This window comes from Amborella trichopoda, chromosome 5, assembly GCF_054954075.1.
Source record: "Amborella trichopoda isolate Santa Cruz 75 chromosome 5, AtrichopodaSantaCruz75HAP2 v2.0, whole genome shotgun sequence".
Lineage (NCBI taxonomy): Eukaryota > Viridiplantae > Streptophyta > Magnoliopsida > Amborellales > Amborellaceae > Amborella > Amborella trichopoda.
Genome location: NC_142340.1, coordinates 27,380,381 through 27,390,323, shown reverse-complemented (window position 1 = coordinate 27,390,323; position 9,943 = coordinate 27,380,381).

Sequence of the window (9,943 nt, the reverse complement as noted above, 5' to 3'; positions counted from 1 at the left end):
GTCGGATCTAAAATAAAAGGTGAGCGACTCTCTTAATCAAAATTGAAAGGACAAAAACCTTTTTTAATAAAACAAAGCATACGCAACTTGCGTATGTCAAAACTACAATACACACGATGGGAGCATCAGCCCTCCATTCATGGAGAGATGGTGGAGATGAAATTAACCTTAGCCTAGGAACGAGGGTTTAGAAAATAAAAACATAAAAAATAAAAATTTATCAAGTCGGATCAGGCGGACATCGATATAGGCCTAAACCCAACCCTTGCAATTTTATTTGGATCGTCCCACCGGTCACGCCGACCCAACTGCCACCCCTACTCACTTGAACATGTGATTAATAATTTTTGCCCATCCCTTCGAAATATATGGTGTCTAAAACATGTAGTCGTGAGTGGCTTGTGCTATGTAACATTTACTTTGTCTTGAAAAGAGTTTTCTTTATTTCGCAGCCGAACCATGAAACCAAAGCATAATAAAATTAAGGGAAAGTATACAATAAGACCCTTGATGTCATAATTATTTTTAGTCATTAGATAAATCTAATGGCTAAGAGTGTGCATTTTGATAGCGTCTCAAGGCCCTAGAAAAGGTTTTTCTACTTTATGACGGGTGGGATTTCACATTTGTAGAAGTAATCGCGAACTTCTTATATCCAAGAGCAATGATCCAATGCAACAGTTGTATAATAAAATAATGCAACGACATTTCTAGAAAACTATGTGTTGTATAGTAATGTGATGCAATAATCTTAAAACACCATCTTATGGCCATTTGTTTGATCCAAGTTTTGAAATATACACTATTTTCATTTTAATGAACAATCATAAAAAAAAAAATTACAAAAACAACCTAGAAAGTATTCTTTTAGCCCAATTAACATATTCCATTCATTTTGGTGAGATGCTTAAATCTAAGCCTTAGAAAAAATACAAATGATCTTTATAGTAGATCAACTTTGGTTTCATAAGATGAGGGCAATGAAATCATTTTGCTTTGCCGAAACCTCGCCTATGGTTTATAGAATTATTGAAAGTGGAGAGACCATTATTTCAAAGGAAAAGCTTTCTATGTTTCCCCTACAACATAGAAGTTCTATCCTCCCCCTACCATCCAGCCATCCATTTTTTATCAAGAGAGCCACTCACCGTTTGATCTTAGATCCGATGTTTCAATGTATTTTATTTTTAATTTTTTTAATACAATTTTTTTGAATATGAAATTTTGCATGTGCCATCTTCTCATTGGGGCGCACCTATAAAAAATATTAACAATAAATTTTTGATAAAAAATAATGACCAAAATACCCCTTAAATCTTTGAAGGGTATTTTAGTTATTTTATTTTATTGAAAATATTGTTTTTACATTTTTAATTAGTGCGAGTTTAATAGAAGAATGGATGTCCAAAATTTGGTGTCAAAAAAGTTCATAGAAAAAAAAATTAAACATAAAACAGTATAGAGACGTGACATTGTGATTGAGACAATCTTAGCCCTCCATTCAAAAATGAACAGTTGGATAAGGGGGAAGATAGAACTTCTATGTTATATGGGGAACATAAAAAGATTTCCCTATTTCAAAATGGACTTGATAATTTTTATTTTTTTGTTATATTGTGGAGTATTTTTATTTTTTTCCAAGGGTGGGTGACACGTTACGTGCCTAGCTCGTCTAGATGAATAATGAGACAGGTTTGTATCATTCGGTGTTTGGGTACGTGTAGGATCGGACCCCCGCACTGTTGATTTTGATCCAAATCAACTCTAATTCTCTAGGGTCAAAAGATAATTGAACATTCAAATTCAAATACAAAAAATGTTTAAATTTTTAAATTAGATGGGATACACCCAATTGGTTTAACTGATCGTTGATTCTACTGACAAAATCTCCCGAATTTCTGGCAGAGGTCAATTCTTACTCAATAATATTGAACTCTATCCAATCTGCATTTCTTAAAAGACTAATATCAAGCATTGATGTTTGCCCCCTATCTACACAGGTGATTCTTAAGACGACTGGTATCGAACATTGGTGATTACCCCCTTGGACTAGGCGTCGGGCTAGATGTGCTATATATACAGGATGGTACAATATGAATTGGGTGTCTAGATGCAGCCGGAATGCTTGATTAAGGGTTGGAAAAAGTTAGTCCATGGGCTATGGAACACTACAGTTCTAAGTTTGTCAATCCAATCATCAAATGTAAAATGATGGGAAGAGCAGTTCCCCTCTCTCAATCACCATTCAATCATCCATCTACTAATTGTCCGATGGTCCATCAAAAAGTGGTATCCTTGTAGTCCACTAATTATATAGTTTACCATAGGGATAAGTATGTACCATCCATTCTTTTTGCTAGTTTAGATACAACATTTGTGACTCAAGTTGGGACATACATTTAACTAGTGTTAATGGCTCTGGTTACATGATAGGGACGGTTCACATGTTCTCAATGCATGACGCATATCTACGATACAAAATGTGGACCCTTTCATTTTTCGGGCAAAAAAGAGAAAAATTGACGAGGCAAATGAATCAACGGTCTATATGAGGCTCATGAGGGACATATCAAGAGCATAGATCCAATTCATTTTTTATTGGAGAATATAACCCAAATTTTTGCCACAAAGGCCATGGAAGAATGAAAATCTTTTGAGGCTTGTTTGAAATGGAGGAAATTAGGAATATCAGATATTTGAAATCCAATGAAATCTTTGGTTTTTCAATAGCAAGGATTTTTGTTATGGATTCCTCAAATCTCTTGTTTGGATAAACTATACAAAATTCATGAATTCTTTGCAATCACTTACATGTCTATTGTTTGGTAACAAAACTTGATACTATTTCTCTCTCTAAAAGTTTAATATACTTTCTCTCTTTAGAACTCAAAATTTGGAATAGTGTGTTTATAAAAATTTTGAGATAGTTTCTCTCTCTAAAATTTGATATGGTTTCTCTCTTTAAAATTTAATATACTTCCTATCCCAAACTTAAAATTTTGAAATTGTTTTTCTAATAATTTTGAGATAGTTTCTCTCTCTAAAACTTTTAGGTGCATTCTCTCTCTATATTTTAATACAATCTATCTTTCTAAAATTTTCAAATACTCTCTCTCTCTAAAACTCAAAACTTGAGGTAGTTCCACTCTTTAATAATTTTGAGATAATATCTCTCTCTAAATATTTTTAAGTAGTTTATCTCTCTAAAGTATGACAGTTTTTCTCTCAAATTTTAAGATACTTTCTCTCTCTAAAGTTAAAATTTAGGATAATTTCTCTCTAAAATTTTTGTGATAGTTTCTCTTTCTAAATATTTTTATGTACATTCTTCCTCTAAAATTTGATATAATTATTCTCTTAAATTTTAAGAGGCTTTCTCGATCTAAAACTTCCAAGTTTGAAATAGTTTCTCTCTTTAAAATTGTTTCTCTTTAAAATTTGATATAGTGTCTCTTCTAAAATTTGATATACTTTCTCTTTCTAAAGTTAAAATTTTGAGATACTTTCTCTCTCTAAAAATTTCATGTACTTTCTCTATCTAAAATTCGATATAGTTTATCTTTCTAAAATTTTAAGATACTTTCCCTTTCTAAAACATAAATTTGTGATAGTTTCTCTCTATCAAAATTTTTAAGATAGTTTCTATCTATTCGTTTTTTTAGGTAATTTATCTCTCTAAAATTTGATGTAATTTCTATCTCTAAAATTTTAAAAAAATTTCTCTCTCTAGAACTCAAATTTTGATATAGTTTTTCTCTAAAACTCAAAATTCAAGATAGTTTCTCTCTCTAAAAAACTTGGGATATTTCTTTCTCTAATTTTTTTTGTAATTTCTCTTTTTAGAATTTATAATAGTTTCTCTCTAAAAGTTTAAGAATACTTTCTCTCTCTACAATTTTAATAATACTTTCTCTCTCTAAAACTTAAGATTTGATAGTGTTGCTCTCTCTAAAATTTTTGAGATTATTCTATCTCTAAAGATTTTAGGTACTCTCTCTAAAATTTGATATAGTTCTCTTTAAAAATTAAAATTTGATATTGTTTCTCTCTAAATTTTTTGAAATAATTTCTCTCTTTAAAATTTTGAGATAGTTTTTCTTTCTAAAATATGATAGTTTCTCTCTAAAACTTAAAATTTGAAATAATTTATCTCCCTAAAATTTTTTGGTACTTTCTTTTGGGCAAGCTTTTTATGTTTTCATTACAACATAGAAGTTCTATCCTCCCCCTTATCCATTCTGATGGAGGGTTAAGATTATCTCAATCACAATGTCACGTCTTTACACTATTTTATTTTTTATAAACTATTTTGACACCAAAATTTGGACGTTCCTCTATTAAACTCGCACTAGTGAAAAATATAAAAAAATATATTTTAAATAAAATAAAATGATCAAAATACCCATGAAAGTTTCAAGGGATATTGTGGTCATTATATTTTATCAAAAAATTATTTTTTAATATTTTTTATAGGTGCACCCCAATGAGAAAATGACACGTACCAAATTTCATATTCATTCAATTTATATAAAAAAAAACTAGAAACAAAATATTTTGAGACGTCGGATATAAGAGCAAACGGTGAGTGGCTCTCTTGATCAAAATTGGACGGCTAGATGGTAGGGGGATGATAGAACTTCTATGCTGTAGGAGAAGCATAAAAACCTTTCCCATTTTTCTCTCTAAAATTTTAACATACACGTTCTCTAAAATTTTAACATACTTTCTCTATCTAAGAGTTAAAATTTGAGATAGTTTTTCTTTCTAAATTTTTTGAGATAGTTTCTTTCTTTAAAAAAATTTAGGTACTTTCTTTCTCTAAAATTTTCATGCTTAGCACATGTTCCCTATGTTTCGGGTTGAGGGAGCCAATGAGTGACATCCATAGGCTTTGGAAATTCAAAAAAATAGGTTTTGGTGTGGAAATAAAATCATGGAAAAATAGGTCTTATTTCCATGATTTTGATTTTCTTGATTTTAATTATCCTAGTCATGAAGCAATCCAAAAGGTGGATTTTTGTAATATCCAAGATATTTCAAAATTCAGATCAGTGGGTCTAATCATTTACCTATAGATCTGTGTTGGATTGTTAGATCGATAATCTAGATTGGGTCTGAATTAGTCTATATCAATGATCTGAAAAATATAAAGTAAAACAAAAATTAACATTGGGATTTATAAGATAGAAAATTTGAGAAGAGCAAAGAAAATTCTAGATAAACTTTTAAGAAAACAAACAAATACATAACCGGGGGTTTTAATGCAAGAATCGGGCTAACATTCTTATCATTTCGAAATCAATTCGATTCCCATCAAATCAGCAATCGAGATCTGAAATTGCCAGGACTTGAAGCGCATTTGCAAAGAGGGCTACAATCACATTAATGCAGAAGACTGGGTACACAACCAAATAAGAAACGTTGGGTGGAATTTTTACTAGAAATATGCGAAAGTCATTTTTTGTTCCTTAAAAAAGATGGTTTATTTAATTTCCTTGTGATTCTTTTCCTCGGACATTTATTTCTTCAAAGGCTCAATTGAGCGAGCAGTGGATACGTTTTGTTCGTTGCTTCCTTGAGCGTCGCAACTCCCCAGCCGGCGTTCGTTGGGATGAAGTCCAATAAGAATACGCCATGTGTCCAACGGTTAAGTGCTCCCTTCGCTTGCACGGCCTTTGGCGCCTGCCGTGATGGGTCTCGTACCGAAAGGAAGCACCAGAACCGGATGCCATTCCCCAATACGAAAAATAAGTTTTGTTTGGGTCATCACAAATATTATGGTCTATTTAAAACAAAGAGAAATGATGTTATATATCTTTCTCTCACTCAATTATGTAGGATATCAAATGATCACTATTAAATTTAGCATATACATCCATGTGATGGAATACATATCAATTTTAATGGGGATCCGTTGCGGTCTTACATATGTAAGTGGGGGAAGGTCCTATAGGATCTTTACTCTTTAAAAAAAAATTTCAACTTTCAATCGTGCACACCTCTTTTGTTTAATTTTCAGCTTTTTTTTATCAAAATAAGCATTAAGGCAATTACCGTACTTAAAGTACCGTAAAATTAAATGGCATTTTAAGTACCATAAAAATTAATTTTATTTATATTTACCTCTTTCTTATCTCTAATTCTTTTTATTTTTATCTTTTCTTTTTCTTTCTAATATTTGGATAACAACCTCTGCATACCTTCTCCGCCCTTATAAAGACTCCCTTCAACCACATCTCCTATAAAAATTAGATAGAGTCTGATTTGTATTATATTGGAATCATGTTTGTTGAGTTGATGAAGTAACTAGAGATAAAAAGAGAGTTAGAGAAAGAAAAGATTTAGAGAGACAAAGAAAAGAAACAAAATTAGAGTTTGTTGAGTTGATGAAGTAGAGATTAAAAGAGAGTTCAAGAGAGAAAATATTTAGAGAGAGAAAGAAAAGAAACAAAATTAGAGAGAGAACCAAGAGTATTAACAAGAATTAGAGAGTGAAAAAAGAGATAAACATAACAAGCATTAGAGAGAGAAAGAAGAGTACTAACCAAGCATTAGAGAGAAAGAAGAGTACTAACCAAGCATTAGAGAGAAAGAAGAGTATTAACCAGAATTAGAGAGTAAAAGAAGAGATAAACATAAAAAGCATTAGAGAGATGAAAGAGATTATTATTAAAAACAATTAAAGAGAGAAAGAATAGATAAACATAAAAAGAATTAAAGAGATGAATGGTTTACGGCATTTCGAGGGTAGCATAAGATGGATGGGTTTTTACGGAAATTAAAATGCCGTATAAGGTTTTTACGGTAGGGATAACATGGGTGGGGTTTATAAAAATTGAGGTTTGAATGGACGAAAAACATAAAAAGAATTAAAGAGATGAATGGTTTACGGCATTTCGAGGGTAGCATAAGATGGGTGGGTTTTTACAGAAATTAAAATGCCGTATAAGGTTTTTATGGTAGGTATAACATGGGTGGGGTTTATAAAAATTGAGGTTTGAATAGACGAAAATTAAAGTATATTTGTGATACTTTCCCAAAAGATTTTCCTACTCTAATAGGATCATACTGTCTATTTACTCCCTCATGTAAATCTCAATATAAAATTAATTTTAGGGCCCCAAAATTTGGCGATCTAATATCTTCAAGCAATAGGCTGATTTTAATAATAAAAGTAATTTTTCTAATTGCATTAAAAAAAAAAAGTCTCAAAATTGAATAGAAACCGTCCAATTTTTTGAGAGAAACTCCAAATTCAAATCTTTCTTTTGAAGATAACGTTTTTATTTTTGAAAATAATCATCTAATAATTCATATAATTCCCAAAATTTAAATATTTTTCTAAAAAAGTCAGACTAGGTTTCTTGAACGAGAGACTAGATGTACAGTATACGCTAAACTTAAAAACTCTCGTCCTCTTAGATCGAGTAGGAATAAGTTTGGTTATCGAAAGCTTGATATTCTTCCTAATATAGGGGTTTAGTGTGTTTGGAAACTGGAATTGTTAATATGGAGAAGTTTTGGAATATTTGATTCACAAGCTATTTGAAAGTTGTCGAATATGGAGATTAGGCTTCTCCTTGGACCGGCCCTTCTCCCCATAGTGCCGGCCCAGGGTCAGCGCTTGCCCTGTTAGGGATTGGCTGGGCTGGAAAAAGAAAAAAAAAATTTAAAATAAGAGAAAAAACAAGAAAGAAGAGGGATGAGCACGGCCGGGCTAAAAAATATGAAGCAAAATAATAGGAAAAAACGAGATAAAAGAGAGCTGGGATTAGGGCTGCCAATGGACAGTGCCCTGCCTGGTCCGAGGCTCCGAAACGCGAATCTTGTTTCTGCCATGCCCGACAAGGCCCTGCCCGAAAATAAGCCGGGGCTAGACCGGACCGATAAGGCCCAAAATTTTACACATAAATCAAGCACAGCCCGGTATAGCTCGAACAAAGGGCCCAGCTCGGACTGTGAGGCCATTATGCCCATTGGGCCTGGCCCGGCCCAATTTTTTTTTTAGGTTAAAATTTCTCTGGGGACTTTTCTTAAAGGACAAAAAGTTGAAAGGCCAGTTAGGCCTATTGGGCTTGGCCGGGCCCAATCTAGCCCCAACCCAAATTTTTTTTTCCTTCCGACTTTTCTTATAAAAAATTGCTAATTAATTTTTCACAAATTTAAAGCCTCTTTAAATAAAAAAAATACTAGAAAGAGAGGTGAATACACATGGCATTTTGGATCCCATAAAGTTACTACAGGGCTTGGTTTAATTTTCATTCTCGGTTCTCCCTCTTGCATCTAGAACGTTGGACTAAGGGGTCCCCTTCCGTAGAACTAAGGATTTCTTGTTTGCAAACCAAGGGCCACCAATACGAGCTATTTTCATTTCTTTTTTTGATTTGAATTGAAAAATCAAAACCCATCTCTCATAGAAAAAATTTCAAGTTCGATCTTCAACCTCCACATCTTTTATAACATCCATTTCATATACATCCATTCCAGTCTACGTCACAGGATATATCCCAAAAGATAGTCCTCCCACTTCTCAAAGCAAGACTTCACTAGCTCATGCTCAAATTTTAACATTACACTTGCCATTGATTGTTTCAATTAGGATAATATCCATACTAGTCTCCATTGATTGTTCTTAGATCCAGAAAACAAAAGAGGAAATTCCTCCTAATCTCCATCGTAAATGCCCATAACATTATCAGATATGACGGTAAAATTGGTTGAACTTGTCACTATGGAAGAGATAAGGCTACTATCTGGGACATGCAAACCAAGAGTGCTCTAGGACCGGATGGTTTTTCAGTGCAATGTTAAAAATTCGCTTGGGAAATCATTAATAAAGATATTTACAAGGCTCTCAAGGATTTCTTCATCAAAGGTAAGCTTTTAAAGCAAATTAATTCTACTTTCATTTGTTTGATTCCTAAGGTGGATGCCCTATCTGTTTTGAAGGATTTTAGACCAATTGGTTTGTGTAATGTTCTCTATAAAATTATCAACAAAATAATATTTAATCGGTTTAGAGTTGTCCTTGAGAACATCATTGACCCTAAGAAGGTTGCTTTCTTGAGAAGTAAGCTTATTTGAGATAATATTTTTATGGAAAATGAGATTATTTCTCGTTATAAGAATTCAACACGTATTTTGACTTACTGAGTTATTCTGTTGTATCTCTAGTCTATATTCGCTTTATTTTAGACATAATCGAGCCACAAGAGAGCACACACCCACACAATTCAAACCGTATAATTCCCAAGGGAGAGAAGTAGGGGTGGCAATGGGTCGGGTATGGGTCGGGCTAGAATCGGACTCAAACCCGAATGTATTCAAGTCCAAGTCCAAAAGTTGGACCCATACTCATACCCATCGGGTCTCGGGTCTATCTCGTCAGGTCTTGAATCAAGTCAGGTCCATTGCCACCCTCACTATGAGCTTCTTTTTTTTGTTTTGCCATTTCTTTACCCTAATATACCCAAATTGTTGGCAACAAGGTCACAACGCACCATTAAATTTCAAGCCGTCTTATTTGTCATTTAATAGTTAAAGATGATTATGAATTTTTATTATATACGATTCTTAATACACCCAAGCGCTTGAAGTATTTTATCTTCAACAGTTTACGAGTATAAGTCGGGTCCAACCGAACCCAAACCCGAACCCAAACCCGAAGAGTGTTTGGGTCCAAGTTTTGGACCCAAACCCAACCCATCGGGTCCAAATGTTGGACCCATACCTAGACCCGTTCGGGCATACCCGACAAGTCCCAAGTCAGGTCTAAGTACATTGCCACCCCTACATAGAAGAGCACTTAGCTCACGTGTTTAGAGATTTCAATAATATTGCCGACTTTTTAACGAATGGTGCCGTTTGAGGCTCTAAACAATCAAATTAGAGCCCACCTTTAAAGAGTGTCAAGAAATATGGTTTCAATACTTGAAAGTTTCCT